This window comes from Protopterus annectens, chromosome 4.part0 (genome assembly GCF_019279795.1).
Source record: "Protopterus annectens isolate FY-2018-M chromosome 4.part0, PAN1.0, whole genome shotgun sequence".
NCBI lineage: Eukaryota > Metazoa > Chordata > Ceratodontiformes > Protopteridae > Protopterus > Protopterus annectens.
In genome coordinates, this window is record NC_056733.1 from 792,928,725 (window position 1) to 792,950,252 (window position 21,528).

The following is a 21,528-nucleotide window of genomic DNA, read 5'->3' on the forward strand; positions in this document are numbered from 1 at the left end:
AACTTGAAACTGTCTCAGAATGTTCCACAACAGTGAGATGTCCTTTTCTGGATTTCTCTGGTACAAAATATTGTCTACAAATAAAGCCAACTTTTCTTTATTACCATACCAACTATATCCTTGAATTTCTGATTCTCTTATTTTCTTTGCCAATGGCTCTAAATTTAAAGCAAATAACAAAGGGGAAAGAGGACACCATTGCCTGGTACCACTGTTCAGACACAACTTATCAGAGAGGAGCCCTCCCACTTTAATTCTTGTCTCTAATCCAATTAACTTTATTACTGTATCTGGGAATATAAATGCTTCTATTGCCCTACTCATAACATCTCAGCTTACTCTGCTGAATGCTTTCTCTGCATCAAGACCGACTAACAACAGTGGTATTTTATATAGACATAAATAGTTTGTAATCATGGTGTAAAATTGAAATGGGTCTATATGTAGCTGGGTCAGCCACCACAGTTTTCTTCCAAGAAGATAGTGCTTCCTCTTCTTTTAAAATACCGTTATAACAAAACCTAGAGCTTTACCAATTTCCTCCCTGCTAGTTTCCCGACTTGCACAAGAAGAACAAAACCTGTGGTGCTACTGAAATGACAAATGAAAAATAGCCAAAATTGATTTCCAGAATTCGGCACAGTGGTGCAACGGTGGCATTGTTGCCTCACAGTAAGAGGTTCTCCGGTTTGATTCTTGGCTGGGGTGCCTTCTGTGTGGAGTCTGAATGTCCTCCCTGCATTTGTGTGGGTTTCCTCTGGGTGCTCCCGGTTTCCTTCCACAATTCAAAGACATGCATCTGGAGTGTTTCTCCCCGTGCATCCGCTGAAAATTGGCTTTGTTCCAAGTCGGACTTTCCCGGTAAACAAATGTTAAATAAATAAATTTGTCGTTTCAGTAGTACCACAAGTTTTGTTACCAGTTTGTTCATTATACTGTACAGAGTGAGTTCATATGTTGGTACTTTCACAAGAATACTGTCTGTTCCTGGAGAGTTTCCTGCAGATTAATTACACATCACTGGTTTTATATCTCCAACTATCTTAGCTGTTAATTTTTGAGCTTCATCTAAGTCTAACCTTTCTAAACATACTGGAAAATATTAAGATACAACCAAACACCCTAATACTGGGTGATTTCAACTACCCTGCCATTAACTGGGAAAACTACTTGGGTACCAACACCGTTTCCCAACGGTTCTTGGAATTCATAAACTCCAACGCCCTGGATCAACCAATCCATTGTCCCACCAGGGGCTCCAGTATCCTAGACCTGGTCATTACCAACATGGGAGATAGATGCTCCACACCAGTGGTCACCCCCTCATTGGTCAGGTCTGACCATAAACAAATCACCCTTGACATCCACATCCCAACACCCCCCCCCCCAGTAAGGAAACCTCCGTAAAAAACTTCTCCAAAGCCAACTTCATGTTACTCAAGTCAGAAGTGACAAACTTCATGACACCCATGCAGACGGGAGCTAAAAGTTCGACTGCTGAATCCTACACTAAGGCACTGTACAAGCACATCCACTCGTGTATGAATCGTGCCATCCCAAATAGAACCAAGACAATCTTCTCCAAAAAAATGAAGTGAATCTGGTGGTCCCCTGCCATAAACAAACTAAACAACCGAAGAAAGAAACTGTTGCAGAAAAGAGGAAAATTTCAGGATGCAAAAAACTCCCTTACCATTTTCAGTAAGAAGCTGAGATCCCTCATAAAATCCTCCAAAGCTAGTTACAAAAATAAAATTGCCAAAGATTCCAAAGACAACCACAAGGCATTCTACACTTATGTCAAGAATCTAAATGGCAATGCTCAGATCTGCTCTGAGCTACAACAGAATGGCATTAAATATACTGACCCCAAGGATATTGCCAGTATCCTGGCAGATTGATTTAGTGCCAACTTCACCCCCCTCTCACCCTTTAAAGGGCCCATCCCAATACCAAAAGATTGCCAAATTCCATTAATCACGGCCACACAGGTAGAAACCGCACTCTCCAAAGCTAAGAATACAGCATCCATGGGACTAGATGACATCCTGCGCTGTGTACTACATGAACTACAAAATGAACTGGCACCTCACCTAAGTGTCATGTTTAATCATAGCCTCACCTCAGGCTTTGTGCTCACTGAGTGGCACACAGCTACAGTTATCCCACTCCACAACGGGGATCCACCTTGGATCCCAGGAACTACCGTCCCATCAGTCTGATGAGCCTGATCTGCAAGGGCATGGAACGCATTATCATGGAACTTATAAACAAAGACATTGGCAACCTTCAAATACTGGACCCCACCCAGTTTGGGTTCATGAAGGGCCGATCTTTTCTCCTGAACCTGATTGACTTCTTTAAATCAGTCTCCAGAGCTGTGGACAAGGGTAAGGCAGTCCACACAGCCTATCTGGACCTCACCAAGGCCTTCAACACCATCCCCCACTCTGGAATCATTGATAAACTTACTATGCTGGGCATAAATCCCTACGTCACTAGATAGGTTGCCAACTGGCTTACTGACAGAACCCAGACTGTAAAAGTAGCCGACTCCAAATCCAGCTCCAGACAAGTGACAAGTGGAGTACCTCAGGGTTCAGTCCTGGGACCTCTCTTGTTTGGCATCTACTTTTCTGAAGTACAGGCCAAAACTAAGGGACTCTGGCTAACAAAGTTCACAGATGACTGCAAACTCGGAGCCATTATTGAATCCCCAAATTATGTGGATATTCTACAAAAGGGCCTTACAGAAACAGATGCTTGGTGCCAGAGCCATGGGCTCAAGCTTAATGCCAAGAAATGTATAGTTATCCCCTTTGGGAAAAAACATGTACCCATGAATTACCACATATGTGGCAGTACACTAAACACCGAAAGTGTGATGAGAGACTTAGGGACACAGGTGGACAGTGGTCTCACCTTCAATAACCACATCACCACAACAGTCAGGAAATCCTTTTATGTGGCACACCTCATCACTAATGGCTTTTCATCCAGAAAAAAGGAGGTCATTGTCCCACTGTACTAATCCCTCATTAGACCCATTATAGAGTACAACGCCCCGTTTGCTATGTACCTCTCAAGACATCTGCAGCAGCTGGAAAGGCCATAGAAATACCACACTAAAAGAATCACAGGCCTAAAGCAGATGCCCTATGCTGACTGTCTAAAAAAACTCTAGCTACACTCTGTGGCATATGGTCTACTCAGAGGCGATCTCTGCTTAACATGCAAGGCCATGTCAAACCCTGAGCTGTTGGACATGCTCCACTTAAAGAAATCCCAATCCCTCAGGGCCATATGCTCCAGGGATCTAAACCTTGTCATCACAATGAACAAAACATGCTGGAGGGGTAGGTTCCTGACCCAGAGATCCATACTCTGGAATAGACTGTCCATACATGTCAAGCAGAGTGCCTCCATGGCCCTCTTCAAAAGGAACCTTGACGACTGGATGGGAGATAGGAAATTCACCCCGGGGATCACGTCAGTCACCCTGCTAGACAGGGGTCCAGGGAAGTAAATATTGTGGGAAGAAATATCCAAGGAATTGTTATGGCTAGGCTTCTATAGGCCCTAGGGCTGATAGCCTAGTACCAACCTATGAACTTATGGAGAACCACGCAGCATAACTTCATACAATAAGCACACCTTTAGAGAACCATGCAGCATATCTACATACGCACATCTTTGGATAACCACGCAGCACATCTACATATGTACACCTTTGTAAAACCACGCAGCATATCTGAATATGCTCGCCTTTAGATAACTACACAGCACATCTACACATGCACACCTTTGGATAACCGCACAGCATATCTACATATGCACATCTTTAGATAACCACACAGCATATCTACATATGCTCACCTTTAGATAACAATGCAGCACATCTACGCATGCTCATCTTTAGATAACCATGCAGCACATCTACATATGCTCACCTTTAGATAACCACACAGCATATCTACATATGCACACCTTTGGATAACCATGCAGCACATCTACATATGTACACCTTTGTAGAATCATGCAGCATATCTACATATGCTCACTTTTAGATAACTACACAACACATCTTCATATGCACACCTTTGGATAACCATGCAGCATATCTACATATGCACACCTTTAGATAACCACACAGTGCATCTACGTATGCTCACCTTTAGAAATCCATACAGCACATCTACATATGCTCACCTTTAGATAACCATGCAGCACATCTACATATGCTCACCTTTAGATAACCACACAGCATATCTACATATGCACACCTTTGGATAACCATGCAGCACATCTACATATGCACACCTTTGGATAACACTGGCAGCATAATTAGAAGTAAGCTTCAGTCTCTTATGTTTGTCCAAGGTTAGCACTTTGCAGCCTTGATTTTACTAGGTGTTTACTCACAATGTTGTACAGTGAAACAACAAGTGATGCTGCACTTTTAAATTTCCATACTACATTTCATCACATGGTATTCAATTAATAAAAGGAAAAACATGCAGAAGGGCAAATACTTCAGTGCCATACTTTTATCATTTCACACTATTCCTGTGTGTGTGTGTCTGTGTGTGTGTGTGTATGTATACATATGCATGTATGTGTGTGTGTGTGCCTGTTTTACAATATACATAGACTCCCCCTAGTTTAAGAGATATTTTCTCAACTGTTGAGTTCCTCTGATCATAGGTTATCATAGGTTAGTACTAAGCTAACTTCCCTTGCGAGCCATTTTAAGCCAAGCCAATTATACCTTGTGAGACTCAAACCCTGTACCTTGTGTTTATAAGGCAAGCACCTTAACCATTAGGCCACCCTCCCAACCATAAATACCCACTGTCGGTCTCGAACCCAGGACCTTGGTAACACTAGTCTGTATGACCTACCACTAAGCCATGACTCTCATGGAACTGTTCTTGAATGTCTCAGTTGATTGAATATCTTGCTTCATCTTGTACACATTCACTAAGATCACAGTGCAGGAGTAGAATAAGAAAATTTCTCCTTATCACCACTCTTGTGTGATCCTGTGCTTAGTATAATTAGAGATGTTGGGGGCTCACCCTCTACAGTGAGCTATATCACGTTAACATTTTTGAGACTGCAATTATACATGGTTTTAAGGTGTTACTTTGTTTTAAATTATGTGGGATCAGAGAGTTAGTATAAAAAATAGGATCTATATCACATAGTCGAAGTTTTATAACTTCGAACACGAAATGTGCGAACCATTCCGTTCGAAGTTGTAAAACTTGGACTATGAATAAAAAAAAAAAGAAGGAAAAACAAAATAAACTGTTGTAAGCAGGGGAAAGCCCCCCTTCACCCCCCATGTGGGGAGATGCATCACCCACTCCCCCCTGCTACTTAAATATACCAACTCTGAGATCGCACCTCATTCAACAGAACAGAACCCCCCCCCCTTACGGAGATTTCTGTTGAAATGCTCGAACTTGTACAAGTTTGAACTTATGGTCTCGACCATATAAGGTTAAAATTTGTACAAGTTCGACTATGTGATAGGAACCCTAACAAATATGGGGGTGCATCATTACTGCTTGTAGTTTTATTTTGCTTTTCCATTTAGCTAGGGTTCAGTTTTTTCAACAAACAGGATTTTATTTTAGGTAAATTAAGATACATTTGAATAACCACTCATTAACTATATATGATAAAGATATAAGAATTTATACTCTGCACTTTGTATCAAGCTATAATTAAACATTTATTGTACACTGCTGGAGAATAATGCATACTGACAAAAAGGTCACTGTGGATTTAAACAGCAGCTGTCACCCTCCAGGCACCTTTACAAAACAATTACATTTACACACAGCTCATCTTATGTTTTACAATATTAAATGAAATTACTTTCCCAATTATTTATTTCAGAGGTTACAGGCATTAAAACCTAATCTAAATTACACCAGACACATCAATTCATGTTGTCTTTTCCCTACCTGTGGCTATAATATATGGTTAATGAAATTATAATTACTCCCGGAACAACAGAGCATTCTCACTTGAAGGATGGAGTAAGATACACAGTTAGATGACCAAAAGGGAGTTTTATTTGAAAAAAAAGTTTACTTATTCAAATTTATAACACTAAAAACCAGAATATACACAGGATGCAACCAGAACAGTCACTAATAATTATATTTAACACTTCCATAAGTTTTACATGTAGTTCTTTAGAAGTGCAATATCATATTTCGTTATGCGTATTAGTCACTCAGTGACAAACCTTTAAGGTATAAGCTTATTTACAAAGGTTCCTCATCAGGTAAGTGCAATAAAGTACCTCATATTTTTATGGTAAGAGCAGGAAATGTGTATACAAAACAGGCAGCAAATCTTTGCCACATTAGAATAGAGTGAACAAAGAAGTAATCAGAAAATAAGTCATAGGATCAAGTCACAGGTAAGGCCTTTTTAAAAGTGTCTTTCGTTAGACTGGACTTGAAGTAAATAAGTGATAAAAAACATCAGCGGACATTGTTAAATGAAGAGCCAACTATGTACTTCACCTATACATGGTAGATTGGCAAAGCAATATAATCTCCACACTGGCTCAGTAACCTACAGAATTAAAGCCCTAACTGTGACCGGTTTGACTCAGGATTTACCAGTGACTAAGGCATTTATGGAACTGATGAGAAATGGCAGCGAGTGATCAAAACTGGTTTGACCATTCTAGATCTGCTTCACTGCAGGCAATTACTAGTGAGAGAGTTGTACGGCATACAGTTTATAGGCTGGACACAAGCAACTAGCCAGCCAAATGATGTGCATAAAGTATCCCTCGTGGGCATGTATGGGAAAGAACATACTTCCAGAGGAAGCCCTAGCAGACCCTTTCAGCTGTGAAGACGTGTTATCCATCAGGTGATGGTTTAGAGACAAAAAAATGGAAAAGCCACTCACAGTTCTATGGATGATGGCTATGCCGAGACCACTTTTCACCCATTAAGGAAGAATGACTGGACATGATCACAGTGGTGCCCAGATGGTAGATAGTCATGCAATATATATAATCATTACAATGGTACTACCATGCATTTCATTGGATACCATAATCAATGTACACATTTTAAACTTGTATTCCATTTAAAGAATGGATTCTCAGTCATAGTGAGTCAAACCTTATTCATGGAAAACAATGTGTATTAAAGAATGTTTGAAGACCGAATCTTTAATGGATGCAGTGGCTATTTTTTTTTCAGTTTTACTTTCCATGTCCACATAACATCTTGCCTCCACACTTTTGTGAGAAGTGAATGGTTATTGGAGTCACAATATTCATCAACCTTTCTTTTCTAAAATCCATAGTTTGGGACTTCAAAATACATACATACTGAATTATCACAACTTTTTGCCTTGAAAGTAAAGTGGAACTTGTGACAAAATGACCATGCATTATATGTAAAATATCATTGTATGAAGACATGTTACTTTGGGATTACAGCAAGCAAGCTCATTACATTTGAAAATGACAGTGAAAAGCAGAAACTCAGAGGCAAGGCAGGCGCTGCTCCTTGATGCCATGCAGAAACTGGATGAACCTGCACATGGGTCATCTGAAGCTTCTGCATTAACTGCCGGACAGCTTCTTCAGCTTCAAAGAGTCGACGCCAGCTAATGTCAGCATATCTTCTCAGATGGACATGTATCTGGCTGACCCTTCCAGAGAAATGTCTTCTCTCAACAGTTACCCTATAGTCAGGTAGAGCACCTGTTGAACACCTGTTCAGACTTGATGGACAAGTTCTGACTGCAAGAAGAAATAGACTCACCAACAAACACTTTGAAAAGTTGCTCCTTCTTCGAGCCAACAGAAATGTGTAGTCGTGAATAGTTATATAAAGAGATATTTTAGTTGACATCGTGTTAACAGTCTTGTTAGACCTATATGACATTTTCTGTAAGCATTTTTGTGCCCTCAGCATTAGTTTTAGCAGATTAGCCTGATGTATATTTTTGAAAATTATGGGTTTTGTGTTCCTGGCTGTGCGCACTTTGGTTTAAGTATTAAATTGTGACTCTCTAACTATAAAGACTAGTCTGTGGGACTTTGTAAACTGTGAAATGCTATTTATCATTATTGTAACACTATGTATGCAACTTTAATACACTTGGATTCATGTGCAGTAAGCATGTATTCCTCACACACAAGTACTATGTGAGTAAATCTGAATATGAGAACTGATAAACTATTCTTATGTAAAAGTAACGCAACAGTAACTAGTTACTTTAGTTAGTAACTAGCAGTAGTAATATATTACTTTTTTAGAAAAGTAATAAGTGATAGTAACATATTACTTTCACTTAAAAGTAACTAGCAATAGCAACTTATTACTTTTATAAGTAACTAGCACAACACTGATAGATGTATTCTGTGCCATTTAGTGCTCTGCATTTTCAAGGCTAAAACCATTATATGCCACACTGTACTTCGCTAAATGACATCACAAAAAAACTCTTTGAATTTTTACATTGTCACACTTGGGACTTATAACTGCTAAGAAGCTTTTGGGAGCCTTCCCATGGGACTCTGGTAAAACAAGCAAGCTACTGTGGAATGTTTTCATGGACAAACATAGCTAGCTAGATGATACATAGATAGAGAGATAGATGCATACAGATAGATATATAGATAAAGATAAATAGATACAGATAGATAAAGATAGACAAATTGATAGATAGATAGATAGATAGATAGATAGATAGATAGATAGTTACATAGATAAATAGATAGACAGGCAGACAGATGATGGATAGCTAGATAAGGGATGCAATAGTTTATCTCTGCAGTGAAAAGGGATGAATTCCAGAATGCTATGCAAATTACTACAGTTCCAGTAGAGATGAATTCCAGAATGCTATGCAGATTACTACTGTTCCAGTAGAGATGAATTCCAGAATGCTATGCAGATTACTTCAGTTCAAGTAGAGGTTTGGGCACTGGCGGAGTCAGCCAGGGAAAGAAGGAAATCCGGGTTCCTGTGGGGAAGGTGTGGTGTTGTGACCCAATGTAACTGGACACCTGCATAGAAGCATGCACCATAAACAGGATGAGATGGGCTATGGTGGTAACCCAAGTCTGTCCACTGAAATAGCATGCATGCATGCATCAATAGTAAAGCATACAAAGTTGCCGTGGTGATGACTGTGCAAATGCCACTACCAGGGGCAGGATTAGGGCACATATAAAAATGCCATCCCCTTGCCTTTTCCTTAAATGGGATAGACTGCTAAGAGAAAGTCATGTCATGCAGTTCACAGGCCTTGCAACAATTGGACTCTGTCCTGAAACATGGATGGCACTGGTGTTGGGAAGGTTAATGTCAGACCCTCAGGCTATAGGGGTCAAGACATCACTACCTTGTAGCAAATGGATACCTGGAGATAGGCATTGGTACTAGCTCCTTCTTGACTCCTGGAGGTTAGCTTGTTCTGTAAGCTCCCTCTTTGGGACCCCACCACATTGAGAACAAATAAGCTTAATATCCATTGGATGTGGGCTTGGTGCTCAACATACACTGAGGGGAAAACAGACAAAAATTGTTTAGGCAAGTCATGTACTGGCCTAAGAAAAATGAATTTGTGCAAACACAGTACCATGAGTGACTGCATTTTCCACCATTTTGTTCCACTAATATTTCTTTTTTTATAGCAGACTCCATTTTTATTAAAAGGTTGTGAAGAAAGCATACCGCTCCCCCATATAAATTAATAACAGGGTTGGGGAGGAGCTCAATGCTTATGACCAGTAAAAAAAAATAATTTAAAAGGAAGTCTGCACTTAGAAGCAAAATCTGCAATGCTATTTAAAGTAATGTTTATCAGAATATTGTTATACAGCTGTATTTATTGAAAAATGCATCTTAAGCTTTTTTAAACCACTGTCAAATACACTGGCTCTTTTTAGTACAATATTTTCAAAGGAAAATGTAGGATGATTTCCCCAACATAACAGCATAAATGGATAACCATGGCATAAAAAGATACCAAGCTCATCAGAGCTGACAATATACCAGCCTGTCTTCTACATAACATAAGGAATAATTACATATTTATTCTTGCGAGTAAATGTCTTCTTAGGGCACATGCTCCAAAACTCTGGCAGAAAGTTACAGTGGTTCTTATAAAGGAGGTATGGTCCCCTATGGAGGCATATATGGATTCTTAGAATTGTATGCCAACTATCAGGACAAAGCTCCCCTGACTATGCATACAAACATGACCTGTTAAGCCCAGAGAGATCATTTCCCTGGACAGAACACATTTTCACTACCTGAACCACAATAAATAATCCATTTATTTTTTAAATTTATTTTAGCACATATCATTGCACAAAGTAAATTAATTAAAAAATGCATGGCATGGTGTCTGAAATCTGCCAGGCTACACCCATGGCTCCCGATCAGAATTGTTTGACCCATAAATACAATTTCTTCTCCTAAAAAAGTAATGTGCAAATGGCAATGAATTATATTCTCAGAAATTACTGTAATGAATTAAAGCATAAAGTACCTCTCATGTTCCCCACATTCCTGCTACTTATGTATTCCATCTCTGAGGTCACTGTACCACATAGTAAGGGAAAAGTCCAAGGTACCCCAACCTCAAACTTGATATATTATTTGCCTTTTCACACTGTTTAGAGGAATGGCAAAGTGGTTGTCATTACATCAAAAGGACCCTCAGCCTTACCTGCATTCTCTGCAGATTTACTAACTGGGTAAAGCTGAGCTTATTCTAAAGACATAGGTTCATAGGTGTGTACTAGGCTAATGGCCCTGGAGCCTATATAAGCCTAGCCCAAGAAGATTTCCTGGCATCATGCCGCCCAAAGTTAGTTCCCATTGCCTCTGTCAAGCAAGGCCACTCAAGTGATCCCTGGGGTGAACTTCCTATTGCCCATCCACTTGTCAAAATTTCTCTTAAAGAGGACCAGTGAAGTGCTCTGCTTGACGTGAATTGGAAGTCTGTTCCAGAGTATGGGAAGTCTCTAGGTTAGGAACCTGTCCCTCCAGCATGTTCTGTTTATTGTGGTAATGAGGTTTTGGTCCCTGGAACATTTGGCACGGAGGGATTGGGATTTCTTTAGGTGTAGCATATCTAACAGCTCTGGGTCAGACATGGCTTTGTAGGTCAAGCAGAGATCGCCTCTAAGTAGGCGATAAGAGACAGAGTATAGCTGGAGTTTTTTGAGTCTGTCCATACAGGGCATGTGTCTAAGGCCTAAGATCCTCTTAGTAAGGTATTTTTGTGGCCTTTCCAGTTGTTGTAGGTGTCTAGTGAGGTGCATACCAAATGGGGCATTGTATTCTATAATAGGTCTAATGAGGGACGAGTAGAGAGGGATTATGACCTCTTTCGTCCTGGATGAGAAACCTTTTGTAATGAGATGTGCCACATAGAAGGACTTTCTGACTACAGTGGCAATGTGGTTATCAAAGGAGAGGTTGCTGCTAACCTGTGTCCACAGGTTTCTTATCACACCTTCAGTGTTTAGTGGACTACCGCCTATATGGTAGTTCATGGGCAGCAAAATTTTTCCAAAGGGAATGACAATGCACTTTTTGGCATTGAGGTTAAGGCCATGGTTCTGGCAGAAGTCATTGGTGTCACTGAGGCCTTTTTGTAGGATGTCTACATCAGTTGAAGAATCAGTAATGGCTCAGAGTTTGCAATCATCTGAGAACTTGGTCAGCCAGAGTCCCTTTGTGTTAACTTGAACTTCAGAGAAGTAGATTCCAAACAGGAGAGGACCTAGGACCGATCCCTGTGGGACACCACTTGTAACTGGTCGGTAGTCAGATTTGGAGTCTGCTACTTTCACAGTGTGGGTTCTATCAGTGAGCCATTTGGCAACCCATCTTATGACATAGGGGTTTATGCCTAGTTTAGTGAGTCTATCTATGATTCCTGAGTGATGGATGGTGTCGAAGGCCTTGGCAAGATCTAGGTAGGCTGTGTGAACTACCTTGCCCACATCCACAGCTCTGGTGACAGACTCGAAGAAGTCTATCAGATTCAGCAGGCATGATCTACCTTTCTGCATGGGGTCCAGAGTTTGGAGATTCCCTATGTCCTTATTTATAAGGTCCATGATGATACGCTCCATAGCCTTACATATTAAACTCTTCAGACTAATGGGGCAGTAGTTTCCAGGGTCTGTAGTCGCTCCCCATTTGTGGAGTGGGATGATCGTAGCAGTGCACCATTTGGTAGGAACAAAGCTGAAATGAGGCTATGATTGAACAGGGTACTCAGATGTGGTGCCAGTTCACTTTGTAATTCATGTAGAACACAGCCAGGGATATTATCTTGGACAGTGTGTTTTTTACCTCTGTAGCTGTGATTATAGGGACTTGGCATTCCTCAGGTATTGTGATAGGCGCTTTAGGGGGTGAAAGGGGGTAAAGTTCGCACTGATCCTGTCGGTCAATATGTTTGCAATATCAGTTGGTTCTGTATATGTATTGCCATTGTGCTGTAACTCAGAGCAGATCTGAGTATTGCCATGTAGATTCTTGACATAACTATAGAATGTCTTGTGGTTGTCTTTAGAATCTACAGCAATTTTGTTTTCACAGCTAGCTTTAGAGGATTTGATGATGGATCTCAATTTTTTGCTGAGGCTAACAAGGGAGTTTTTACAGTCTTGGGAATTCACCCTTTTCTGCAACAGTTTTTTCCTTCTGTTGTAGAGTTTGTTTATGGTTGGGGACCACTAGATTGGCTTCCTTTTTTTTGGAGGAGAGTGTCTTGGTTCTGTTTGGTATGGCCTGTTCCATGCACTTTTGTATGTGCTCATACAGTGCATTGGTGTATGATTCAGCAGTCATGCACCTATTTTCCATTTGCATGGGTGTTGTAAAGCTAGCCACCTCTGTTTTTAGAAACCCAAAATTGGCTTTGGAGAAGTCTTTTACGGTGGTTTCCTTTAAGGAGGTGAGGGTGGGATGCAGATATCCATGGGGATTAGCTTGCAGTCAGATCTGACCAGGGAGGAGTTGATTACTGATGTAGAGCAACAGTCGGCCATGTTAGTAATGACCAGGTCAAGGATGTTTCTACTCCTGGTGGGGGTAAGAATGAGTTGGTCCAGGGCATTGGAATTAATGAATTCCAGAAAACATTGAGCAAATTTGTTGGTACATGAGTAATTTTCCCAGTTAATGGAGGGGTACTTAAAGTCTCCCTGTATAAGGGTATTGGGTTGTATCCTAATATTTTCTAGTGTGTTTAGGAATGTGGAGTGGGAGTCTTGGGACATGGTGGGGAATCTATAACAGGCTATAACCTGGATTGCAGTTTTACCCAGTGTTAGTTGAACCTGAAATATCTCTGATGCGTTATGTTGGGCTACTAGTCCGGAGGTGTGCATATCCTTTATGACTATGGAGACACCACCGCCTGTAGTGCTTCGGTCCAGGTTTAGCGGCCGAAAGGTGTAGTATAAATTATAGCCTGGTAGTGCTGGGGTGCTCTCCGGAGCCTTGAACCAGGTCTCGGTCACTGCACAGATGTCGATGTTCTCCATTTTAAGAAGTGTTTCAAGCAAGTGCATTTTGATATTTAGAATTCTAGCACTGAGTAGCATAACCCTCAGATTCTGTTTGCTTGTAGCTGTTATGGTGGTAATTTTTGGCACTATAGGGGTGGCAAGAGCCTTGGTCAGTATCCGGAATCCCTATCTTCCTAGAAGGCCATCTCTGGTGAAGCATTGAGGTCTGTCAATCATGTCATCCCAGGCAGACAGATACTGAATCCCCTTAGAATGACACCAAAAATGTAGCCAATTGTTGAAGTCAGTCATTTTCTGCTTGTACTGTGGTATCATTCTGGGTGATGGTAGGATGCTACTCAGAGCTAGGGTCATACCTGCCTGGGCTACAAGCTCCAAGAGCTCTTCTATGTCTCTTTTCATGTAGTCCAGGGAGGTACATCTCAGGTCATTCACACCAACATGGACAATGACAGAGTCATAGTTGTACCTGCTGTGGAGTGACCTAAGTGCGTGCATTATGTGGCAGATCCTGGTGACCGACAGGCAGCTGACAGTACCTTTCTCCTTATTCAACCTAGTGAGGGGGACATCAGTATGCCTTAGTATTGAGTCACCTATGACTAGTGTATTGGGTAAGTTGTTTTGCCTTATGGGCTTTGGTTGAGTGGCACACTGTTTATGTGAGCTATGTGTCTCATGGTTTGTGCTGGGATGTGGTGGTTGTTTGCATTACTGCCTCAGAGGTCTCTGTTGTTTGGGCAGATTTTTATTGAGAGTCTCCATGAAGGTAGGTGTGTGTTTTGTGTTACTATGTGAGGGTGTGGTGGTGTACGTTCTGGAGAGCTATGTGTTGAATGTGGTGTGGTGTAGGTGTTAACCTCCTCCTCTTGATTGGCTAATCCAGTCTTGGCTGGAGAGTGCTTGGCTTCCAGTTTGGCTATATATGTGCACCTCTCACAAGTCATAGTTAGAAGGTAAGAGGAGAGGGTTGTCCGTGTACATGAGGTAGTTGCTACATTGCCTCAGGATGCCCAAGTTCACCAGTTTGACAGGAGAAAGCACAGGGAACTGACATTTAGACATGCCTGGATATGAGCTCAATATATTAAGTACTGAAGTCTTTTACAGGAAAAATGTCACTCAACGTGTCTGAGTCTGTACAGAACACTGCCAAACACTTGAGGGGAAACTAATACAGACCCTGAAAATTTAAGGATGAAGTATTTAGGCAGATATTCTAATGTTAGGAAGAAATCAAGCAGTACTTACTGAAAATCAAGAATTAGTTGTCAAGAATGATGAAAAGAGGGGAGTCGCATGAATGGCTACTGCCTAAATTAACAGATTCACAACTATATAAGTTCATCTCTTTAATGAACTATACAAGGTCACTTTATTAGGGGAAGATTCTCCGTACTTATTTTGGTGATATTTTCTGGAGAGATAAATAACACTGTCTCTGGAGACAGACTATTCACAATGCATACTTAGATCTTTCAAAAGCATTTAATACTATACCCATAAAATCATTACAGAAAAATTTGTTGAACTTCATGTTAACAGTTACACAGGTCAATGGGTACATAAATAGTTGAAAAGGAGAACTTGGAAAATAATAGTGGGTTACCCATCTAAGCCAACTTAGGTGTCCAGTGGAGTGCTTTAGAGCTCAGTGCTGGGATCACTCCTGTTTGCTTTAGTCCTCACTATAGGTAATGAATTATGGTTTGCCAAATCCACTCGAGAGAGCAAAATTGGCAATAAAATTACCTGTACTAAGGATGCAAAAATTACTTGCAGATAGTTGAAATAAAATGTATACTTGGTGTAATAACACTACCCCCCTCTCAGTGAAGTTATACATTGAATGTCAAATCTGGGGGTACTGAAACTATCTCTGTTCTCTGTGTCCAATGGATTATTGATAGGGGATCTGTACTTCATATATAAAGCAAAGTCCACCCAATTCTGTTTGAGAAATTGCACCTATAACTCAAAACACATACAAACAGAAAAGGCAGTGACTTACTACTTAAAATTAACATGAATAAATAAAAAAAGTGGGGGGACTGAACATTACCTAGTGACTACTGAAAGTTTGCAGTAAATTACTTTTCATAATAAAGTACCTCATGACCTTCAAAATAACACTAGCAAGTACATGGACAGTAGAAAATACCAACACAGGATAAAAGCAATCAAAATTAGTTTAGTTTGAAGGCATGCAGCTTGTGAAATTGAAAACAAAAATGTGAATCAATAAACCTATGAATCATAAATTACCCATGGGATTCATTAATGCCTATACTAAGCCTACACTAAGTGTACACCATTCTAAGTGAACAGACAGCACAAGCTTAATTCACACCTTCTTCCTCCTAATTTTACTTTTTCTACTGATTTTCTTGCAGCCTTAAATATCAAAAAGGATTCATAAAGGTTGCCACAAAGTTTAGACTACATGTACACTTAGTGTAATCTTTCTGAGTGCCTAGAAAGCACAAATGTAAAATTCTCATGACACTTCTATTTTTTCTTTACATTTACTTGTTCTGATTACATGTTAATATGCTTACAGTGACTGATAAGCAATCACGCACAAGCCACTTAGAAGAGAGTAAGGCTCCATCACTTGGAATGCAACCACTGACTATAGTTTCATATAATGCTAAAATAAAGCAAGACAACTGGAAAATAACTGACAGCCATCTGTTCACAGAATTGAAAGAAAAGTGTTAGCTCTCATTTGGGATTCAAACCCAAGAGCTCAGGCATTCTGTGTTGGTGTCACTGCTGCTGGACCATCAAGAGCCTCTAGATAGATAGGTGTAACACAACATAGCACCTGCTATATCAAAGAAGGTTATAGGTAGCCCTTCTAACTCCTTGGTTAAGCATGTAGAATTAAGAAATTTAGAACTAAAACTACTTATGTGGCATGATTCTGTGTTTGTATATGCACTGCGGGCAGTTTAAATGCTGTGCATGTTCTGTACTTCTCTAGGTGATAAAGCAGGATAGCAATGTGAACAGCACAGAGGATTATAATTGGGTCACTAATCATAACGGGTTATTACATGTTCGAGACATGGATGCCAAGGAATTCACCTTGAGAGCAAAGGTCGAGAGGTGAATCTTGGCATCCATGTTGAGAACACATAAAGGGTTATGATTGAAGACCAGATCAGAATTCTTTGTTGAGCGTAGAACTTTATCTGCTCCATGTGCTACAGTTACAACAAAAAGTGACAAATGGTTTGCTGGCTTTCAAAGCAGTGAAGCACTTAGCAAGAGCTATGAGAAAGGCGGTACAAGAAATTCTGTCATATTATAAAAAGTCAGTGCAAAGAACGGCCCCCTGTTCACGGAAAGCAGTTCAATGAAAGCAAAATTAATCCAAGTAAAACAAATAAGATGAAAGCTGCTAGCATAGATAAAGGTTTAATGAATACTGGCATACAATAAAAATTATTAAAAACTTAAAACAGGATAAGCGCTTTTGGTCCTAGACCTTCCTCAGATCTGAGTCAGGTACATTACTGGCACAGGCAGCAGGCAGAAACAAATGAGTTTTTGTAGTCTGCCACTGTCATTTGCTGGTCAGTACTGGCAGATTTATTTACCTAGAGTGATACCCAATCTTACCAGCTGAGGAAGGGGATGCTCAACATTTGTTAAGATCAGGTCTCACACTATAGAAGTTCTTAAATGGTTTATCTTTTTCTGGATATCAGAGTGTTATCACCATACTCCATGCATTACACAGATGTTAGCAACAGATGTCCATGACATGTCACTGCCTCAGCTTCACCAACTCATCCAACCTCATTCCTCACTCATTGCTTCAAGACCCCCTCCTCATTTTGCTGTATGGAGGGGGCAGAAATCAGCTGTATTTACTCTGCATTAGATATTTTGGGTGGTCGCCATGCATTACTTCACAACGCCTTTCAGATTTGCTCTAAGGATTCATTTATATTGGCTGACAAATATTAAAATATCTCAATCAATGATGAGCCCTGGTCTGACACATGTTTATAAAGTACATAGTGTGATGATAGGAGGTACTGCCAGCACAGCTAGCTGACATTTTGTAAATAATTGTATGTCATTTGTGAATATCAAACTGATTTATACAAAATGCTGGTGTTACAAATGTATTAGAGCTGTTTGTCATGTGTATATCAAACTGATTTGTACAGATGTTTATGTTGAAAATGTATTTGTAAAGTGCTTGTGTTTAAAATGTATCAACAGTGTGCCCTACTGGAGAGAACAGAAATATACATGCAATGTTGTAACTGTTTAAATATATATGTTTTAACTGAGGAAACCTCAGTCCAGCAAACTTTAAAATATATCTGAAATTAAATCACTTTATGGGCTAAGCCATAAAGATGCTATCTCACAAGTTTCAATGCAGCCAGAAACACAAAGTCTGTACTAGGAAGCTTTCTGCATTGTCTTTGGGATGAACTCATTACTATTCTGGAAGCATGGAGGTATAACATTATTTTATCACTTCCAGCACCTGCCACAGATCTGAGCAAAAGCCCCTGTATGTGTATTTTGACAGATAGGTGCTAAATCCTGCCAGCTTCCAGCAATGGGGGTTTGCATCAGAACTTGAAATCAGATGACCAGAAGCTATACCACTCTGCAAGCTATCTCAGAAGTAATATTTTAGATATTATTTTGAGAAGTCTCTTAGTGAGACAGAGTATTCTGTTTGGGGCCTGACTAGAGAGACTGCTCATGTATTTCATTTTGCCTTGCCCACATAAGTTATTAGGGAATAGTATAATTCTCTTAGATTTCAGTCAGGAATATTGTGAAGCTTAATTTAGATATGTTTTTTTCTTTATTTGTCTGAGTCTATCCTTCAATGTTATTTTAAATATTTCCTGTGATTTTAAACTCTAATGTCACCGTGAATAGATATTTAGTATTGTCTTGTCCTTTTACTTTTTTTTAGTATTAAATACATTTAAACATTTCATTGTGGCTGATCTTTGTAGATATATTTATGTTTTGAGAGTATTTGTATATTTATTTGGTAACGCTGTGTGGGCCACTCCTAATAGCCTTGCTCTTGGTCAAACTACCATTTGTATTAGTATTAATACCACACAGTAAAATTGGATACCCTTTGTTAAGGGCCTTAAAGTAGCTGGTGAAGGGTTCTGGTGGCAGTGAAAACTACCTTATAGTTTGGGCAAAAGGGGAAGAGCTAGTAAACCTGTGCAAGCTTTCCCAGGTATGTAGGTGTGTGTGTGTGTGTGTGTGTGTGTGTGTGCGTGTGTGTGGACATTAAGCACTGGTTGGACAGAAAGTGTTGGAGGACTTGGCTTGGAACTCTGGCTAAGGACTCAGCTGTACCAGTGGGGAGTCTTACTGAGGATCTGGAGAAAGAGAGAGGAACCACCCCACGGACTGACTGCATTTCCTGTGTGCCCTTAATGGAAATTGTGCTCGATTGTGCTGATGCAGAGAGCTGTATCTTGAGATACTGGTGTACCTGTTATTATCCCAGTGAACATTCCTCACAGGTGCCAGTGATGAAAATGGAGGTTCACTGATTACTGGCTCAAAGGTGGGGCATCACGCTTACCTATGAGCCTATAATATCAATATGGTGTTTCAGTCACCACTGATGATACATCCTTCTACCCCAAACTATAACATTGCTTCCTAAATATGTTGCAAGCATACTTGTACCAGGCATGGCATGTTCATGAATCCAGCCCTCTGTATTTAGCTTCAATTGTTTATGCAGGGCATATTATTCAGTGAACATTTCAATAAACAAAAACAAATAAATAAATAAATATATAAAGCAAATTAGTTGCATTTTTACAGAATACATACTTGGCAGGCCAGATCATGACACATGACCACCTGAATTTTCTGTTCTTTAGAAGGTCCTACCTAGGCTGTCATGGCCTGAGTGCAGGTGCTTACTTGGCATATGGTCTGCATGCAGGTACTTGCCTCAGGAGAAGGGAAAACCTCATTATATGGTGGTCAGAAAGATATAGGCTTCTGATATACCGTATGTCCATTAAGGCCCTCACCAAGGAGGCTCATCCAGATAAAGGAGTTATCTCATGGCTAGCCAACAACTCATGGAACATATTCCATAAGGGAAAAGATTTCCTTAAACTAGACTATGTCTAATCTTCCTGGCCAGTTCCTAAGAAAGCCAGCCTCCTTGTGAATTTTGAGATTACCATCAAGAGGGGAGGGGATAATAACATAAGCTCTGAAAACCTCTATCACGGTTATTCATCACTGTACAGTATTGACATACACCTAAAAAATAAACCAATAAACCATCTTCAGGAACAAGCAGCAGTAACAGTTCTCTTAAATAGAGGTTATATCAGATGAGTGTCTTGACAGGTTCATAAATTAGTACTAGGCTAGCTGCCCTTGAGGACCATTTTAAGCCTAGCCAATTACCCCATGTAAGAATCAAAGCCTGCACCTTGTATCTGTAAAGTAAACACTTTAACCATTATAACAACCTCCCACCCCCGACATGCATGTATAACAGAATCACACATGCACACACACACACACACACACACACACACACACACACACACACACACACACACACACACAGACACATATCACTCTAAACAACTGTGGACACCACAGTAGCATATTGGCAAGATCTCTGCCTCACTGCTCCAGGGTTCAGTAGTCAGTCTTGGCCTTTCGCCAATGCCTGCATGGCATTTTGCATATTTTTCCTGTGGTTGCATGGATTTTCATTTAGTACTCTAGTTTCCTCTGGCCTCCCAAAACAATGTTGGTTGATTGGCTATACTCTGAATTACCTACAGACACAAACAGTGTGTGTGTGTGTGTGTGTGTGTGTGTGTGTGTGTGTGTGTGTGTGTGTGTGTGTGTGTGTGTGTGTGTGTGTGTGTGTGTGTGTATACATATACTGTATATATGTGTGTGTGTGTGTGTGTGTGTGTGTGTATATACATATACTGTATATATGTGTGTGTATGTGTGTGTGTGTGTGTGTGTGTGTGTGTGTGTGTGTGTGTGTGTGTGTGTGTGTGTGTGCTGAAATTGAACAAAATCCCCAAATCTTGATGTTTACAAAGTTGACAAAAAAACGCTGACTTTGCAAACGTCAACATGCTACTAAACATATGCCAATCAACACTTTAGGGGCATGCAAAATTTAATATGCAAAAATAATAACCCCCCCCCCGCTAATTATGCATACTAACTCTGAGATAGCACAGTCTTGTGGAAAGGGCATATACTTCCCTACTCCCAGAATTGTGCGATCTCTCACAGCTTTCAATCATCTGTTTAGTCAATCAAGTTTTGTCGGCTGAAAGGATATGTATACACGCATATACACGTATGTTTTTGTTACTGTGGCCTGGGTTGTGTATATAAATGGCTTAAGAAGGACTGGCTTACTTTCCTAGTTAATAAAAAAATTAAACTAAACATGCTCACAAACACATGCATATATTTGCCATGATCTTTTACTTGTCTTTCTTAGACAAGTAAGATTCTACTTGTCAACAACAGGCCAGAGACCTATTTCTCAGGTGACCTAATCTGTAGTTAGACCACAGCATTACTCATACCTCTGCTACCTCATCCCAAAGCCCCCCTTGCCCTAAGGTGCACCACTGTCTGCCCCTGAGAAGCAGTGCCCTGAGCCAAATATGCACGCAGTACACCAGCTTGTGCTCTCAAAGCTGAACCACTGTGAACTGCAAATTATGGACTGATTCGATAGAAGGCTGCAGGCCTTTAACCTAACTAAGTGTATTATTAGTAACTAACACACAGCCTGGTTGCCCTTTATAATAGCATGTTATTAAACTACATTTCTTCCTGTTTCCTGGCTTGAAATGCCAGTTTGTATCAGAGCCAGTGCTTTGTTCTCCTTCTATTACAATTAAATATGCAAAAAAGATTTACCAGATGTCAACTCAGATCAGAAGGAA

At 40.2% G+C, this 21,528-nt stretch overlaps 1 protein-coding gene across 12 annotated transcripts in view; it reads right to left on the reverse strand.

The window, feature by feature from the left end:
* LOC122799590 (RIMS-binding protein 2-like) overlaps positions 1 to 21,528 on the reverse strand; it is a 2,967,700-nt gene that overhangs the window by 1,493,474 nt on the left and 1,452,698 nt on the right. The window lies entirely within an intron of this gene.